Genomic DNA, 19,513 nt, shown 5'->3' on the forward strand with positions numbered 1-19,513 from the left:
GAAAGTATGTGACCCTTTAGATTCAGTACCTGGTGGCGCCCCCTTGAGCAGCAACAAAGGGTATCCTGTCACTGCTGGTCAGTCTCTCACATCGGGTTTGAGGAATTGTGGCCCATTCCTCCTTACAGAACTGCTTCAACTCAGTGACATTTGAGGGCTTCCTTGCATGGACAGGTCACTTCAGGTCCTGCCACAACATTTCAATGGGGATTAGGTCCGGACTTTGACTAGGCCATTCTAAAACGCGGAATTTCTCCTTCTGCGGCCATTCTTTTGTAGATCTGCTTGTATGTTTAGGATCATTGTCCTGCTGCATGACCCACTTTCATTCAGCTTCAGCTCACGGACGCATGGCCTGACATTCTCCCCTAGAATCTGCTGGTACAATGCAGAATTCATGGTTGTGTCAATGATTTATTTATTTATATAAAGATGTTTTACCAGGAAGTAATACATTGAGTTACCTCTTGTTTTCCAGTATGTCCAGTATGAACAGGGTATACAGTATATACAATACATTGCATGCACAGTTAAAGATAATATATGTTATAGGCTATGTAACAGTTACAGACCAGATTAAAATGTGAGACAGCTTTAGTTTTGAAAGAACTTAGACTGGTGGCGGCTGTGAGAGTCTCCGGTAGACTGTTCCAGTTTTGGGGTGCACGGTAAGAGAAGGAGGAGCGGCCGGATACCTTGTTGAACCTTGGGACCATGAACAGTCTTTTGGTGTCAGATCTCAGATGATAAGTGCTGCATGTGGTAGGGGTGAGGAGCTTGTCCATAAAGTATTTGAAGGCAAGACAGGAAATATGAACTTTGCGCCTAGACTTAAGCGATGACCATTTTAGTTTTTGAGCATTTTTTTGAGCAGTATATTTTGGGAGAAGCCACCTGGCAACCCTAAGGCTGCGCTTATAGTGCGCGCGACGGAGACGCGACGGGCGATGTCACTCGTCGCCGTCGCCACCCGCGAAAGTAATAATTTAACTTTCGGTGACATCGCTGGTGACCTGGCCATTGATTGGTTCAGAGGCTGTCACATGTGGCGACAGCATCTGAAAAATCTCATTTTATCGGCTTCCAAATTTTTGGTTGCCGCCGTCGCTGCCGTTGCGCCGCGCTTACTATGCGACGGCGGCAATGCTTTTGTTTTCAGGTGACGTCGCTACGCCGGCACCATAAGCGCAGCCTTAGAAAGACCGACGGCAACGAGCGTCAGACAGAAACTCGTTGCCAAAGGCACAGAAAGGGCCCCAGAAAGTGTTCGTAAAAAAAAAACACAATTTCCCAGTCCTAGGAACATTTGGGATATCGGAGAGATTATTGAATTCTCCTCAAAAGTCCTTATGCAAATTGTCTCAGGAGAGTGGGAATAAGAAATCCTCTTCTAGCCACAACGTCCATCACTTAGTGTTGTGTTTTTTGTTATTGAATTAGCCTGCAGTGTGCACATAACTGGTCTGTGTGTATTTTAGTGTTGACAGCCTGTGGATCAGGGATGGGCCAAATCCAGTCCTCAAGGGCCACCAACAGGTCAGGTTTTCAGGATATTCCTTCTTCAGCACAGGTGGCTCAATCAGTGGCTCAGTCAATGGCTGAGCCACCTGTGCTGAAGCAGGGATATCCTTAACCTGACCTGTTGGTGGCCCTTGAGGACTGGAGTTGGCCACCCCTGTATCAGGGGGTTCTTGTTAGTAAACTCCAAGCCACCTGTGTAACGATCCAGGCCGGTGTTTCTTTAGCTCCTCCTCTATTATACTAAAGTAGCCAGTAACATGGCAATACAAAACCTGGACTGGATCATGGAAAAAGGGAAGGGGGGTTTAAAAGATTTTTGGGGTTGCTGCTTTAATACATATATATATGACGTATGTAAATATATTTGGACGAGCAAAGATAATGACTGAGTCACCTGTGCTGAAGCAGGGATATCCTTAAAACCTGACCTGTTGGTGGCCTTTGAGGACTGGAGTTGGTCACCTCTGGAATGGATATATCTGAGTTTTTTGGGGGTTTTAATTCAAGCTTTTGTGGTGTGCTATCTACTTATGTTTTTGGTACACCAGTAAACATGCTATTTTCATAAGGCCACTTTGTTACTGTCATTAGGCCACTTTGTTACTCTCATTAGGCCACTTTGTTACTGTCATTAGGCCACTTTGTTACTCTCATTAGGCCACTTTGTTACTCTCATTAGGCCACTTTGTTACTGTCATTAGGCCACTTTGTTACTCTCATCAGGCCACTTTGTTACTGTCATTAGGCCACTTTGTTACTCTCATCAGGCCACTTTGTTACTGTCATTAGGCCACTTTGTTACTCTCATTAGGCCTCTTTGTTACTCTCATTAGGCCACTTTGTTACTGTCATCAGGCCACTTTGTTACTGTCATTAGGCCACTTTGTTACTGTCATTAGGCCACTTTGTTACTGTCATTAGGCCACTTTGTTACTCTCATTAGGCCACTTTGGTCCTGTGTGGCCTGTGTTTATATGACTACATTTAAATTAGACCCACAAGAACTCAACACACGAGTATTTAACCCGAGTATCACACGAGTATCCACGAGATGAGGATTCCGTGTTTAGCTCATTTATGCCACGGGCGGCCAACTCCAGTCCCCAAGGGCCAACAACAGGTCAGGTTCTAAGGATATCCCTGCTTCAGCACAGGTGGTTCAATCAGTGGCTCTGTCAAAATGACTGAGCAACTGATTGTATTGTATATCCCTAATACCTGGTCTGTTGGTCAGGGCCACCAACAGCAGGGAGGAGAGGGGGGGGAGCCGTGACAAGTGTCCCGGGCCCGGTGGCTGCGGATCCTCTCGTTGCCCCCGGGCCCTGGCTCTCTCCCAGTTGCGGGCCTCCCTGACTGACTGTCCCACGCCGAGCTTCTGACGCTGGACTCAGCTTCCGGTGCGCACCGGCATGAGAGAAGCCCGGCGCGCGCGCTGACGTCAGAGGCTCGGCGTTGGACAGCGTGTGAGGGAAAGAGGCCCGCAGCTGGGGAGAGCCAGGATCTGGCGGCAACTAGAGATCCGGCAGCCGGGCAAAGCAGTTGGGCGAGAGCCGGGGGAGCAGGGCTCTGAGACCATCCCCAAGGTACTGTAGGTAAGTTTGTATTTATTTGGTGGGGCTGTATTTGGGGGGTGTTTTTTTTATTGTATGTATTTGGGGGGTGTTTTTTAATATATGTATTTGGGGGGTGTTTTTTTTATTGTATGTATTTGGGGGGTGTTTTTTAATATATGTATTTGGGGTGGGGGGTTGTATGTATTTGGGGGGGTTGGTGTGTATTTGGGGGTGTGTTTTTTAAATGTATTTGGGGGGTGTTGGGGGTTGTATATGTAGCATGGCTAGTCCACACTGCCCCTCTACCTCCTGTCATGTAAGTCCTTAGCAGTTCTAGGCTGTGACAGGCTAGCTGCTAAACTTTGTGCCCTCCCCTTCTGGTGTCTTGGAGGGGAAGTACTCCAAGGGAGAGGAGGTGAGTGCTGTCTCCTCCCGGCTGGGAGGGAGACATGCTAATCAGTCCCTCATGGGCTGGCTGGCCAAGAGAGATTAAGGCCTCAAGACTATCAGAGAGCCAAGCACCATCCAGAGGCCTGGGACCCTCTTATCACTATATGCATCCGCAGTATGCCATCTGCAGTGACTGCCAAATAAAGCCCCTTTGTTTTATATACCCCTGCGTTACAGTCTGTTGGGCAGGGGTGTGAAAGAAGTCTGTTCTGGTGGGGGATTGTTCTTGGGAACCCTGGAGCCCACTGGAACTGGAGGCACTGACACCCTGAGTAAAGACTGAACATCACCAAAAGCCTGTCCTGTTGTCCCTATCATCGCGGACACTCAGCTTTCCTGGACCCTCACAGGTATGCAAGCACATGTACCTGTAGCCAGTGCAAGCTCGCCCAGAGGGGGCGGGGGAGAAACAGGGCTACATTTGGAGGCGCTGCTGAGATACAGGACTGCCTATCAGGACTTTACACTGGCAGCAGATGCAGCAGAAGTAAAAGAGGCCAGGGCAAGGCCCCCGATGCTACCCCTGGGACCCATCAGTATAAGGAAGGGGGATGTCTCTCCCCGGCGACACCGGGGAGGGGGCTGCCCAAACCCTTACCAAGGACAGAACTTTGTTGGGGTGACCCCCCCCCAAGGGTATGTTACCGGGGAGCGCTGTTACCCTTCATCGTATCCAAGACAGGGCCAGGACAACCCTTACCATGTACCATGAGGAACCCTGGGTACCTGTGCACAATGAATGTGCAAGTTGGGGCGACCGCCCGAGGGCCTGTTACCGGGCAGCGCTGTTACCCTTCTTTGTATTTGAACATGGGCCATGGCCTTCACAGTGTACCGTGAGGACCCTTGAGTACCAATACACATAGACTGTGTTTAAGGGACGGGACCTTGCAGGCTCTGGGTCAACCCGTGCACCAGGCACGACGGACCGTGCTTCTGGGGGCATACCCGGTGGGAAATGTATCCCGGGAGCGTGAACCCTATATCTGTTCTACAAGGGACGGGCCCCTGAGGCATCACCAGGGACACCGTGTACCTCATTTGTCAAGTGCTGTGCTGTGAACTTTGAAATGGAGTCTATGGTATGGACTGTGCTTCTAAAATGTCTGCCACCGCATGACTGTCTGTTCTACTGCATCCAAAATGGCGCTCCCACCAGAAAAAAAGGGACCGCATGGGATGCGAAAGCAAGTTGCAAAGTTTCCTGCAAATCAGTTGCAAGCTTTCGGCGCCAAGTTCTGGTCTCACCCCTCAAAGTGACTGGCTCAGCTGGAGCCATGTCACACTTCAATCTGCACCGCCCTGCCTCTAGGTCCACCCAGGTGAGGGGCAAAGCCCTAACCAGCCACTCAGAGCCTGCCAGAGGGGGGAGGGGGCAGGGCTACATATATATTTGGGGGGTGGGGATTTCTTTTATATGTATTTGGGGGGTGAGGATTTCTTTTGTATGTATTTGGGGGGTGGGGATTTCTTTTGTATGTATTTGGGGGGTGGGGATTTCTTTTGTATGTATTTGGGGGGTGGGGATTTATTTTGTATGTATTTGGGGGGTGGGGATTTCTTTTGTATGTATTTGGGGGGTGGGGAATTATTTTGTATGTATTTGGGGGGTGGGGATTTATTTTGTATGTATTTGTGGGGTGGGGATTTATTTTGTATGTATTTGGGGAGTGGGGATTTATTTTGTATGTATTTGGGGGTGGGAAGGTTTTTTTGTATTGGGGGTTGGGGTTTTTTGGTATGTATTTTGTCGGGGATTGTGTGTGTCGGGTGAGGGAATGAGAGTGAGGAGGGGAGATCGAATGAGAGTAGGGTATTTTGATGGAGAGGGGGAGAGTGAGAGGAGAGCGGGAGTGAGACGGAGGGGAGGGGAGAAATGGGGAGAAATAGAGGGGGCTCGTGAAGTGTGAAATAGGGGGGGCTCACAAGACCGCTGACACGGGAGTGGGGGGAGGGGGAACGACACTGTCGTAACTGTAGTCCTGGGCCCCCGGGAAATCTTATGACAGAAAAGGTGCTTGATAGCGCTCTAACAAACCCACTAAAGGGCATAAAATTATAAGTGCCCAAATATATATAGGTGCCAAAATATAATGACAAAATAAGTGACAAAATTCAGTGAACTAAGGTGCTAGAAATATAAGAGGCTTAGCAGACACACTCAACCCTTGGTAAGAGACTGTTTCAAAAGTCTTGCATGTACAATTCTTCCAAAAAAGACCAGAGGATTCGCACCCAGCTCCGCAATAGACCAAATAAAGTCTTCTTCCCATATTCCCATAAATAAATGTTCTATTGCAGAGCTGGGTGCGAATTTGGTCCTATGGCGGAGATTTATAGATGACGTATTTTTTGTATGGAGAGGTGATGAAGCTAGCCTCCTTAGGTTTATTGATTACATCAATGATAATGATTCAAATCTTAAATTTACTTGTAATTACAGTAAAGATAACGTGAATTTTTTTGGATTTGACTGTCTTCATGGAACAGGGTTATATTAAAACTAAAACATTTTATAAGGATGTAGATGGTAATAATTATATATTGCCATCAAGCTGTCACCACCCTAGCTGGCTAAAAAATGTACCATATGGCCAGTTTAGGAGGGTTAGACGGAATTGCACGGGCATGGACACATTTGAAGAACAATCAAAAGTATTGGAAAAGAGATTTTTAGATAGACAATACGATCCTAAAAATGTGAAAAATGCTTTTTTTAAAGCAAAAAACCTTGAGAGAAAAGATTTGTTAAACAGTAATGCAAATAAAGACAAACTCAATAACAAGGACAAATTTAGTTTTTCCTTTTTGACAAATTTTAATAAGGATGTGAATAAAATGTTTAAAATGATAAGGAAACACTGGCACATTGTCAGAAATGATGTATTGCTTGGAGAAATAGTCCCAGACATACCGTCTGTCATATTCAGAAGAGCTAACACTCTGAAGAATAAACTGGCACCGAGTTCATTATCTGTAATTAAGAAAAATGACAGGAGATGGTTACCACCAATTAAAGGATTCTTTGGATGCACCACATGCAAAGTATGTAAACATAAAACAACATATTACTTGTAGAAGTGATTATGTCATTTATATGATAACATGTCCCTGTGGATTGCAATACATCGGGAAAACCACAAGGTGTGTAAGAATAAGAATCCTTGAACATCTGGGTAACATCAGCAGAGGGCTTGTTACCCATCTCCTGTCTGAACGTTTTTTTATCCCACCATCAGGGCAATACTATGGGATTAGTGTTCACTATCTTAGAACATGTATTGCTCCATTGGAGGGGAGGGGACAGAAATTTATTGTTAACTAAAAGGGAACCCTATTGGATTTTCACTATGAAAACTTTAGTCCCAATGTTGATATTGAGCTTGGAGTCTTTCTTTAACACTCAATCAGTGATAGAAATTATACATATACCAGGTTTCTATGCACTAATATATATTTCTCTGTTTTTTCGAGATTACCTCAATCGACGAATATCGCAATACAAATGTGACACTATTATTGGGTCATAGGTAGTGTGTCCCAATATAGGGCTATTTTAAAATTTGATGGAGTTTAGAGATATACCATGTTTTTTATATATATACGCCGATTTTGTATATAGATGCGCCGATTTGAAAGATATGTTATTTTGATATACAATGTTAAATATGTACTTTACACTTATAAACTTATTACTATATGCGCCGATTTTAATATGCTAATGATGTTTATAATGTTATGTGCCAATAAATAGATACATTGGTCATAGTTAGTAGAGAGAGTTTTCTATACACCAATGCCTATGAAGCTTATTAGAATAGCCAACCATATGTATTTAGAGGCAGGGCCTAGTGGATATTTAAACCCCTGATGTACAGCCAATTATCACTCCTGACGAAGCCCCATACCTAACGGCGAAACGCGTGTCCAGCTAACCAACCTCCAGAGGGAAGATCGAGAACGCGCCCTCATCACAGAGCCCGGAAGTTCCAGACGCACCGGAAGTGACGCAGACCGCCGGCGTGGATGCAGGAGCGTTCCAAAGCAGCAGAGATCTACACGGGACACAGGGAGGTCGCGACCCACTGTTTACCCGCCATCCGCTGCTGACAACGCTGTCTTTTATCTTCCTAAGTGTAAGCCTCCATTTGTAGTATGTTTTAAGAATATATTTTTGCTGTCTACACTATTTGGTCTTTTTCCTCTTTTTTGGAGATAAGTTTGCTGGTAGTTGCTGCACCAACACCAGGGAACATCCACCCCTCTAAGTTGGATGACTGCTCCTTTTTGCTACCTTCATGTGAGCAGCCATTTGTGAGCCTGTCTCATTACTATCACATTATGTCACGACATTTCCACACTATGTGATGTCTTTTTATTTGACATGGCGGCAAGCTGCGCTCCACCGGGAAATCTGTCTGCGACCCTGCTGCTGGTGGCCCTTGAGGACTGGAGTGGTTCACCCCTGATTTATGCCATCTGGTGGTCAAATGAAAGGTTCAATCCTGTGACTGTCTCATGCTGTTTGTTCTTTGTAAGAAGGTCACACTGACTTTACGGCTGCTCCTCTATACAATAAATAATCCGATGAAAGAAAATAGCACAGAAGCGCACAAGGGATGGAGTTAATAACAGTATTTTAATAAAACAAACACATAAATGACTGAGAGGATCCAACCCCTTCTCAGCTCAAGAGTAGAAGGTAAAAGTAAAATGCCCAGAAATTAATGCCATACATATGGTCTCTTTAACATAAAATATCTAGGAATAATACATCACATACAACAAAAAACATTCAATGTAAAAATGAACATGGAAAGTACTGACAGCCCAAGGGGATTTAAATAGAAACCACCATAGAGGACTAAATACCCGCTGACAGGGGGAGACGGACACTTACACTAGGGCAAAGGTGGGGGTCCACAGCTGACCGCACAAGATCCGGATCGCGGCACCTGGGAAGATAGAACAGCCACCACTAGAGCCTCAGGCAGGCTCCGTCTCAGCCTCTCAGCAAACACGCGCAGGATGACCTGTCGTGACCTCTACGCGTTTCGCACCACGTGCTTCGTCAGGAGGTCACGTACAGCGTCATCCGCGCGTATTTATAGAAGGAAGGGAGTTGGTAAGGACAGCCCCTTCAGACGCCAGATCCAACGCCCTTAGATGGGCAGCTGTAGACTTAAAGTGATGCTACCTCTTTCTCTGACAGTGTCACATGTGCGATAGTCACGTGATGCAGGTCTACCATAGTATATACAAAACGGGAACTGCAGCACAGCAATATCAGCACTGCCAAAGACCATCACTAAGTATACAGACAGGAAGTAAATAAAAACACACAAATGCCAATATATATATTAATTAAACATAATAAATGCACATATAAAAAACAATACATAATCCTAATACATATATTATAAAAATGAGAGATTGATTTCATTTTAATAAAAAGAAGAACAAAGAAGAAAAAATAAAAAAAATAAACATGATTTATCTTAAAAAAGGTTTAAGTTCAATAAGTTCATTGAAACCAATAGGATGTCTAGTTTGCATTTCGTAAATCCAATACTGTTCACGTTTCAATAAGTGATTTTCTCTATCTCCTTGTCTGCTGTTCATTTGTATATGTTCAAGCCCTTTAAATGTAATACAAGCGGGGTCATTATTATGTATTTCTTTAAAGTGTTTTAGTAGCGGGGTGAGCGGCATACCTTTAGCCAAAATTTTAGGTATGTTTTTTACATTTCTCATATGTTCTAACATACGCATTTTTAGTGGTCTTTTTGTCTTGCCAATGTACTGTAAATTACAGTTACACTGCAGGACATACACCACATGTGTAGTTTGACAATTGATAAAGCTATTGATGTTATATATCCTTTTTGTAACACAGGACGTAACAGTTGTCCCTTTACTTATGTGATTGCACGCCTTACACTTCCCGCATTTATACGTGCCTTTAATGCCCAAGCGATCTTTAATATCACCAGATACAGCAATTTTTCTGGTGATTTGGCTAGGGGCTAACATATTTTTTAAATTTGGTGCACGTTTGAACACTACCCCTGGTTGTGAATTTAGCTGAGGGCCCAGTATGGGGTCCATTTTTAATATCCCCCAATGTTTTTTTTTTTTTTGGGATTTTTCTAACCCCATGATGCATGTCACTAAACTGAGTAATGAAAGCAGGAATTTTTGTATTTTTACCTTTCACTTTCTTGTTTCTCTTATATTGTGTCAGTGACTTCCTCGGTATTTTTTCAAGTTTCTTTATAGAGGAATCTATCAGTTCCTCATTATAATTCTTGTCAAGAAACCTATTTTTGAGGAATTGGGATTGTTTGTCAAAATCCTCAATTTTAGAATTGTTTCTCTTTAATCTAAGAAACTGATTAAAGGGGATATTTTGGACCCATCTTTTATCATGACAGCTAAAAGGGTCAAGGTAAGAGTTAACATTTGTTGCCTTGAAATATGTTTTTGTTTGAACAGTATTGGATTCAATATATATCTCCAAATCAAGAAAATTTATGCTAACTGAACTGTTATCACCACTGAATTTTAGATTACAGTCATTCGCATTAAGTTGGTCAACAAATAAAAGGTATGATTCCTCGGAACCCTCCCACACAATGATAATGTCATCGATATATCTCCTCCACAGCCTCAGCTGTGGAGGAGGACATCGGAAAACCTCAAGCGACTCCCACAGTCCCATATACAAATTGGCAAACGATGGGGCAAAAGTTGTCCCCATCGCCGTCCCCAAAATTTGTAAAAAATAAAGGGATTCAAACATAAAATAATTGTGACTCAAAATAAAATTAATAGATGTAAGAATAAATTCTATTTGAGTGATCGGTAGTGTTTGTGGTGTCAAGAGAAAGTGCTTAATTGCCTCTAATCCTTTTGAATGGGGAATGCTGGTATATAGGGCTTGCACATCTAAGGTGGCCAGTCTACATCTATCATTCCAAACAAAATTATCCATAACCTGTAAAACCATAATTGTGTCTTTTAAGTGAGACGGTAGTGATGTGACGAGTGGTTGTAGGTAAAAATCAATATAAGTGGATAAATTAGATGTGATGGAATCAATCCCTGAAATAATAGGACGTCCAGGTGGTGAAGTGAGGGACTTGTGAATTATGGGGATATAGTAAAAAATGGGAACTGTGGGTGTCTTGATAAGCATATACTCGTATTCTGCCTTTGACAGAATCCCAATAGCAAGCGCCTCACTCAAATGCTTTTTAATGAGGCTTGAATATTCCTCTGTGGGGTCCCTTTTAAAAAATATGTTAGCCCCTAGCCAAATCACCAGAAAAATTGCTGTATCTGGTGATATTAAAGATCGCTTGGGCATTAAAGGCACGTATAAATGCGGGAAGTGTAAGACGTGCAATCACATATGTAAAGGGACAACTGTTACGTCCTGTGTTACAAAAAGGATATATAACATCAATAGCTTTATCAATTGTCAAACTACACATGTGGTGTATGTCCTGCAGTGTAACTGTAATTTACAGTACATTGGCAAGACAAAAAGACCACTAAAAATGCGTATGTTAGAACATATGAGAAATGTAAAAAACATACCTAAAATTTTGGCTAAAGGTATGCCGCTCACCCCGCTACTAAAACACTTTAAAGAAATACATAATAATGACCCCGCTTGTATTACATTTAAAGGGCTTGAACATATACAAATGAACAGCAGACAAGGAGATAGAGAAAATCACTTATTGAAACGTGAACAGTATTGGATTTACGAAATGCAAACTAGACATCCTATTGGTTTCAATGAACTTATTGAACTTAAACCTTTTTTAAGATAAATCATGTTTATTTTTTTTATTTTTTCTTCTTTGTTCTTCTTTTTATTAAAATGAAATCAATCTCTCATTTTTATAATATATGTATTAGGATTATGTATTGTTTTTTATATGTGCATTTATTATGTTTAATTAATATATATATTGGCATTTGTGTGTTTTTATTTACTTCCTGTCTGTATACTTAGTGATGGTCTTTGGCAGTGCTGATATTGCTGTGCTGCAGTTCCCGTTTTGTATATACTATGGTAGACCTGCATCACGTGACTATCGCACATGTGACACTGTCAGAGAAAGAGGTAGCATCACTTTAAGTCTACAGCTGCCCATCTAAGGGCGTTGGATCTGGCGTCTGAAGGGGCTGTCCTTACCAACTCCCTTCCTTCTATAAATACGCGCGGATGACGCTGTACGTGACCTCCTGACGAAGCACGTGGTGCGAAACGCGTAGAGGTCACGACAGGTCATCCTGCGCGTGTTTGCTGAGAGGCTGAGACGGAGCCTGCCTGAGGCTCTAGTGGTGGCTGTTCTATCTTCCCAGGTGCCGCGATCCGGATCTTGTGCGGTCAGCTGTGGACCCCCACCTTTGCCCTAGTGTAAGTGTCCGTCTCCCCCTGTCAGCGGGTATTTAGTCCTCTATGGTGGTTTTTATTTAAATCCCCTTGGGCTGTCAGTACTTTCCATGTTCATTTTTACATTGAATGTTTTTTGTTGTATGTGATGTATTATTCCTAGATATTTTATGTTAAAGAGACCATATGTATGGCATTAATTTCTGGGCATTTTACTTTTACCTTCTACTCTTGAGCTGAGAAGGGGTTGGATCCTCTCAGTCATTTATGTGTTTGTTTTATTAAAATACTGTTATTAACTCCATCCCTTGTGCGCTTCTGTGCTATTTTCTTTCATTTTCTTCTCAGGGTGCCCTCCCCCCTCTTGAGGGGGGATCACCTCTGAAGTGGGAGCCTCTGGGGAGACGCTCCATGCACGTGCAGCACAGGGATTATTCCAACCATTACATCTGCAGCACGAGCGCTGAATATCCTATTCCTGCTTTCAAGAGAAAGAACTGTTTCCAGATTCATTTGCTTGGACTTGGGACTTTGGTTTCCTTCATCTCCCCTGGATTTCAGCTGCATAGATAAGACTGTTTTTACATCATTTTTATATACAGCACCATCTGTACTAATGTATGTTTTTCTTCTTTTTTGAGAGATTTTTTATATAAGGTTTTTTCATTAAGGTTTTATTGTCAACCTGTCTTGCTATCTCCACAAGATGGCTGAGCTTTCTAATTTCACCACTTCACTATTGTCTAGTTTAGATAATAGAAATAATAGAAGTGCATTAATCGGTCAAATGTTTAGTGATAATGTCATTTTGGAAAATGATTCCACTGACTTACCCTCACTAGTACTCTCTCTCACTAGATTGTTAGAGCAAGAAACCAAAGCATTCTGGGAACTTGTATCCTTTGAGGAATACATCAAACATAAAAGGATCCCTAGAGGTTTGCGACTGTTAATTAAACCCACATATGGTAATGAAAACCCAGCTTTTTTAGCCATTTGGGAAGAAATTCTTGAAATTAGTTCTACCAACCTCATTAAACTCCTTATGGGAGAGAGGAAAAAAGAACTACAAGAATTGTCTGTCAAAATTGACAAAGTTAAGACAGACATTATCAGTTCACCAACACTAGATGGGTTACCGAAACTGGTGGAAGATATAGTGGGAAAACTGAAAAAACATGAAAAGGGCATAATGATGAGAAAAAATAAGAAATTTTTAAGAGACAAAATTGATTATTTGGAAAATAGGCAAAAAGATTGGAAAGATAAATCAGTTAAAAGTGTAAATAAAGAAACAACTTTATTTGATCAGACTATACAAAAGTCATCAAGCACGATTCCATCTAAAAAAGAACCTAAAAGCAAGGACCAAAAACTACACTTGCAAGGTGCCATTCCAAAAACAAATAAGTCTCAAAAAAATCCTCAGAATAAGGAAAAAACCCACAAAGTGAATACTAATTCTAATAGACCACACTATGTGAATAAAAAAGATCACTCTAAGGAAAGGCCTTACAAGCCAAATAGACCTAAAGAGAGAAGTCATAGTGATAATTGGTCAACAGTGGGCAAAAATGGGAAGCCAAATGATATTAAACATAAATACAAACATCCCAGGAGAGAACAGTATGCTCCTAAGGAAGAGAAACATATAGAATTTGAAATCCCGGTTTCCAATAAATTCTCTAAGCTGAGAGGTCAAGGTAGTGTAAGCGATAATGATGACAATTGTTTTTTTCAGAAAACATCCAAAAACAAGCTCAAAAGACCGAGCTGGGATCTAGACAACCCTCCCTCAAACCCTATGACAAAAGTGAATCGCAAAAGGGGATACTCAGACGAGGTAAGAGAGGAGGGAGAAAGCCCACCCACAAAGAGGGGATCCCTGAGTCATCAACACTGATTTCAAGTGGGATATTTAATCTATCTTCGCTTATAATAGATCAGCATCTCTTTCGGGTCCTAAAAAAAGGGCTCACGTTTGCACCTACAAGGGATGCGAAAGAATTTGATCTATACATAGACCTCCAAAAATATTTGAGGAAAATGACTCTTCAACGTCACTTTAGCAGCTCTAACCACACAGCAGCTAGTACTCAAATAAATATGCAGAACGAGTTTAATAGTGAAGAGGAGGCTCTCATTGAAGATCTAGAATCTCTTTTAAGAGAAAGTGATCCAGATTTTGTTAATTCCAATGGCTATCTACATTCGGGATTTAAGCCCAATTCAGTTTTCTATCCATACACCTCCAGAGGACCCAATATTGAAATGTTTGGGAAAATGGTGGAGAGAGATTTTAAAGAAATGTGCAAAAAAAGCTCCTCTAAATATCATTCCAACCTTACTTGGGAGGAACATAAAAGCATTAACACATTGAAAGCCAACCAAGATATAGTGGTGAGATCAGCGGATAAAGGGGGAGGAATAGTCCTCTTGAATAAAGAGGACTATTTTGAGGAGGCATATCGTATTCTGGGAGACAGGGTCACATATGCTCCCTTAAAAAGGGACCCCACAGAGGAATATTCAAGCCTCATTAAAAAGCATTTGAGTGAGGCGCTTGCTATTGGGATTCTGTCAAAGGCAGAATACGAGTATATGCTTATCAAGACACCCACAGTTCCCATTTTTTACTATATCCCCAAAATTCACAAGTCCCTCACTTCACCACCTGGACGTCCTATTATTTCAGGGATTGATTCCATCACATCTAATTTATCCACTTATATTGATTTTTACCTACAACCACTCGTCACATCACTACCGTCTCACTTAAAAGACACAACTATGGTTTTACAGGTTATGGATAATTTTGTTTGGAATGATAGATGTAGACTGGCCACCTTAGATGTGCAAGCCCTATATACCAGCATTCCCCATTCAAAAGGATTAGAGGCAATTAAGCACTTTCTCTTGACACCACAAACACTACCGATCACTCAAATAGAATTTATTCTTACATCTATTAATTTTATTTTGAGTCACAATTATTTTATGTTTGAATCCCTTTATTTTTTACAAATTTTGGGGACGGCGATGGGGACAACTTTTGCCCCATCGTTTGCCAATTTGTATATGGGACTGTGGGAGTCGCTTGAGGTTTTCCGATGTCCTCCTCCACAGCTGAGGCTGTGGAGGAGATATATCGATGACATTATCATTGTGTGGGAGGGTTCCGAGGAATCATACCTTTTATTTGTTGACCAACTTAATGCGAATGACTGTAATCTAAAATTCAGTGGTGATAACAGTTCAGTTAGCATAAATTTTCTTGATTTGGAGATATATATTGAATCCAATACTGTTCAAACAAAAACATATTTCAAGGCAACAAATGTTAACTCTTACCTTGACCCTTTTAGCTGTCATGATAAAAGATGGGTCCAAAATATCCCCTTTAATCAGTTTCTTAGATTAAAGAGAAACAATTCTAAAATTGAGGATTTTGACAAACAATCCCAATTCCTCAAAAATAGGTTTCTTGACAAGAATTATAATGAGGAACTGATAGATTCCTCTATAAAGAAACTTGAAAAAATACCGAGGAAGTCACTGACACAATATAAGAGAAACAAGAAAGTGAAAGGTAAAAATACAAAAATTCCTGCTTTCATTACTCAGTTTAGTGACATGCATCATGGGGTTAGAAAAATCCTAAAAAAACATTGGGGGATATTAAAAATGGACCCCATACTGGGCCCTCAGCTAAATTCACAACCAGGGGTAGTGTTCAAACGTGCACCAAATTTAAAAAATATGTTAGCCCCTAGCCAAATCACCAGAAAAATTGCTGTATCTGGTGATATTAAAGATCGCTTGGGCATTAAAGGCACGTATAAATGCGGGAAGTGTAAGGCGTGCAATCACATATGTAAAGGGACAACTGTTACGTCCTGTGTTACAAAAAGGATATATAACATCAATAGCTTTATCAATTGTCAAACTACACATGTGGTGTATGTCCTGCAGTGTAACTGTAATTTACAGTACATTGGCAAGACAAAAAGACCACTAAAAATGCGTATGTTAGAACATATGAGAAATGTAAAAAACATACCTAAAATTTTGGCTAAAGGTATGCCGCTCACCCCGCTACTAAAACACTTTAAAGAAATACATAATAATGACCCCGCTTGTATTACATTTAAAGGGCTTGAACATATACAAATGAACAGCAGACAAGGAGATAGAGAAAATCACTTATTGAAACGTGAACAGTATTGGATTTACGAAATGCAAACTAGACATCCTATTGGTTTCAATGAACTTATTGAACTTAAACCTTTTTTAAGATAAATCATGTTTATTTTTTTTATTTTTTCTTCTTTGTTCTTCTTTTTATTAAAATGAAATCAATCTCTCATTTTTATAATATATGTATTAGGATTATGTATTGTTTTTTATATGTGCATTTATTATGTTTAATTAATATATATATTGGCATTTGTGTGTTTTTATTTACTTCCTGTCTGTATACTTAGTGATGGTCTTTGGCAGTGCTGATATTGCTGTGCTGCAGTTCCCGTTTTGTATATACTATGGTAGACCTGCATCACGTGACTATCGCACATGTGACACTGTCAGAGAAAGAGGTAGCATCACTTTAAGTCTACAGCTGCCCATCTAAGGGCGTTGGATCTGGCGTCTGAAGGGGCTGTCCTTACCAACTCCCTTCCTTCTATAAATACGCGCGGATGACGCTGTACGTGACCTCCTGACGAAGCACGTGGTGCGAAACGCGTAGAGGTCACGACAGGTCATCCTGCGCGTGTTTGCTGAGAGGCTGAGACGGAGCCTGCCTGAGGCTCTAGTGGTGGCTGTTCTATCTTCCCAGGTGCCGCGATCCGGATCTTGTGCGGTCAGCTGTGGACCCCCACCTTTGCCCTAGTGTAAGTGTCCGTCTCCCCCTGTCAGCGGGTATTTAGTCCTCTATGGTGGTTTTTATTTAAATCCCCTTGGGCTGTCAGTACTTTCCATGTTCATTTTTACATTGAATGTTTTTTGTTGTATGTGATGTATTATTCCTAGATATTTTATGTTAAAGAGACCATATGTATGGCATTAATTTCTGGGCATTTTACTTTTACCTTCTACTCTTGAGCTGAGAAGGGGTTGGATCCTCTCAGTCATTTATGTGTTTGTTTTATTAAAATACTGTTATTAACTCCATCCCTTGTGCGCTTCTGTGCTATTTTCTTTCATTTTCTTCTCAGGGTGCCCTCCCCCCTCTTGAGGGGGGATCACCTCTGAAGTGGGAGCCTCTGGGGAGACGCTCCATGCACGTGCAGCACAGGGATTATTCCAACCATTACATCTGCAGCACGAGCGCTGAATATCCTATTCCTGCTTACAATAAATAATCCATTCATCTAAAAATGATAGTTTAAAGAATTATAAATACCAATTGTACGACACCTCTCGAACCAATAGGACACACTTGGACCAGGTTTAACATGCTTCTTTTTTGTTTCTTACAGTGTACGCAGTGCTGCACGTAGAATTGTGCCGGTCCTGTCCTGAAGAGCTTACAATCTAATTTTGGAGTCTGAAGAACAGGGATGTAAAGGGACTTGCCAAAGGTCACAAGGGGAACTAACAGCGGGATTTGAACAAAGATCACCCACTTCAAAGGCAGTGACCATTTTAGGCACCTAGAATACAAGCAAGTGCCTATGACATACCTGGTATCATGTACATGTTAAATATACATGTACTAGCTGAGAGACCCGGCGTTGCTCGTGAGTTAAATTTCCCGCTAGGAAAAGGTGGGGGGAGGGACAGTGGACAGGAGATGGGGGAGGGACAGTGGACAGGAGGAGGGGAGGGACGGGGACAGTGGACAGGAGGGGACGGGGACAGTGGACAGGAGGGGATGGGGACAGTGGACAGGAGGGGACGGGGACAGTGGACAGGAGGGAACGGGGACAGTGGACAGGAGGGGACGGGGACAGTGGACAGGAGGGACAGGGACAGTGGACAGGAGGGATGGGCAGTGGACAGGAGGGACGGGCAGTGGACAGGAGGGACGGGCAGTGGACAGGAGGGGGGGCAGTGGACAGGAGGGAGGGCAGTGGACATGAGGGGGGGACGGGGGACAGTGGACCGGAGGGGGGGGACAGTGGACAGGAAGGGGGGACAGTGGACAGGAGGGGGGGACAGTGGACAGGAGGGGGGGGACAGTGGACAGGAGGGGGGAGACAGTGGACAGGAGGGGGGGGACAGTGGACAGGAGGGGGGGACAGTGGACAGGAGGGGGGGACAGTGGACAGGAGGGGGGGACAGTGGATAGGAGGGGGGGGACAGTGGACAGGAGGGGGGGACAGTGGACAGGAGGGGGGGACAGTGGACAGGAGGGGGGGACAGTGGACAGGAGGGGGGGAGAGTGGACAGGAGGGGGAGGAGAGTGGACAGGATGGGGAGGAGAGTGGACAGGAGGGGGGTGGACAGTGGACAGGAGGGGGGTGAACAGTGGACAGGAGGGGGGTGGAGAGAGTGGACAGGAGGGGGTGGAGAGTGGACAGGAGGGGGGGGGGAGTGGACAAGAGGGGGGGGAGAGTGGACAGGGGGGTGACAGTGGACAGGAGGGGGGGTGAGAGTGGACAGGAGGGGGGTGACAGTGGACAGGAGGGGTGGGTGAGAGTGGACAGGAGGGGGGTGAGAGTGGACAGGAGGGGGGGGGACAGTGGACATGAGGGGGGGCATTGGACAGGAGGGGGGGAAGTGGACAGGAGGGGAGGGGAAAGTGGACAGGATGGGGGGGACAGTGGCCAGGAGGGGTGGGACAGTGGACAGGAGGGGGGGGACAGTGGACAGGAGGGGGGGGACAGTGGACAGGAGGGGGGGTGGGTTTCTTAAAATTTACGGGTCCCTCCTCTCCACTCCCCCTGTATGTTTCTCCGCTCCCCCCTCTCTCTCCGCTCCTGCCCCCCTGCCCCCCATGCGTAGCTCCGGTCCCCACCCTAGAGTGTCTGACACACACGCAGTGTCCCCCACACACACACACCCTGTGTGTCCCCCACACACACACACCCTGTGTGTCCCCCCCCCACACACAGTGTGTCCCACACACACACACACACACACACACACACACACACACACACACACAGTGACACACACACACACAGTGAGACACACACACACGTACGTCACCTCTCCTTCCGGCCGCCGCCATCTTAGGCGCCGCGTGGCAGCTCAGGCTGCCTGGCCACTGCCTGTCCCCACCGGGGAGGGAGGTGAGTGGAGCGGGAGGGAGGTGAGTGGAGTGGAGCGGGAGGGAGGTGAGTGGAGCGGGAGGGAGGTGAGTGGAGCGGGAGGGAGGTGAGTGGAGCGGAAGGGAGGTGAGTGGAGTGGGAGGGAGTGGAGCGGGAGGGAGGTGAGTGGAGCAGAGAGTGGAGGGTAGGCGGCGAGGTGAGTGGAGCACCGAGGAGGGGGGGAGGTGAGTGTGATGGGGGGGAGGGGGAGAGGACAGAGAGAGAGAGGGGTGTGTGTGTGTGTTGGACTTTGGCCCGTCACTCCGCCTACGGCCAATGAGAGGTGTGCGGGGGCGGGCAGGCCAAGGGACCAATGAGATTTC

General features: G+C 44.1%; 1 long non-coding RNA gene across 1 annotated transcript in view; it reads left to right on the forward strand.

The window, feature by feature from the left end:
- The window catches only part of LOC142496411 (uncharacterized), a 510,055-nt gene that overhangs the window by 484,502 nt on the left and 6,040 nt on the right, over positions 1-19,513 (forward strand). Inside the window, exon 2 of the long non-coding RNA XR_012801979.1 lies at positions 17,415-17,675. This is a non-coding gene — a long non-coding RNA (uncharacterized LOC142496411). The remainder of the gene's footprint in view (positions 1-17,414; positions 17,676-19,513) is intronic.

The sequence above is a fragment of the Ascaphus truei genome, chromosome 6 (assembly GCF_040206685.1).
Source record: "Ascaphus truei isolate aAscTru1 chromosome 6, aAscTru1.hap1, whole genome shotgun sequence".
Taxonomy (NCBI): domain Eukaryota; kingdom Metazoa; phylum Chordata; class Amphibia; order Anura; family Ascaphidae; genus Ascaphus; species Ascaphus truei.